The sequence below is a fragment of the Penaeus monodon genome, chromosome 28, assembly GCF_015228065.2.
Source record: "Penaeus monodon isolate SGIC_2016 chromosome 28, NSTDA_Pmon_1, whole genome shotgun sequence".
NCBI classification, from domain to species: domain Eukaryota; kingdom Metazoa; phylum Arthropoda; class Malacostraca; order Decapoda; family Penaeidae; genus Penaeus; species Penaeus monodon.
The window spans coordinates 4,732,287-4,732,511 of record NC_051413.1 but is presented as its reverse complement, the minus strand read 5'-3'; positions in this window follow the sequence as shown (position 1 = coordinate 4,732,511).

Genomic DNA, 225 nt, shown 5'->3' with positions numbered 1-225 from the left:
TCAAATTTCCACAGTTTTCTTTTTTTACAGGTTTATCATTACAATAAAAAGGTACTTCTGAGCCCTATTAAAAGTAAAATAAAAATGCAAATAATCAGATCTATACAGAAGTAATGAACCAAAAACAAACTTTTGAACATGCTTCAAAAAGAAGTGAATTTCCTTGGAATATACCTTAAAAAGGGTGCTTTGCAGAGACAATTTTAGACACACACACACACAATT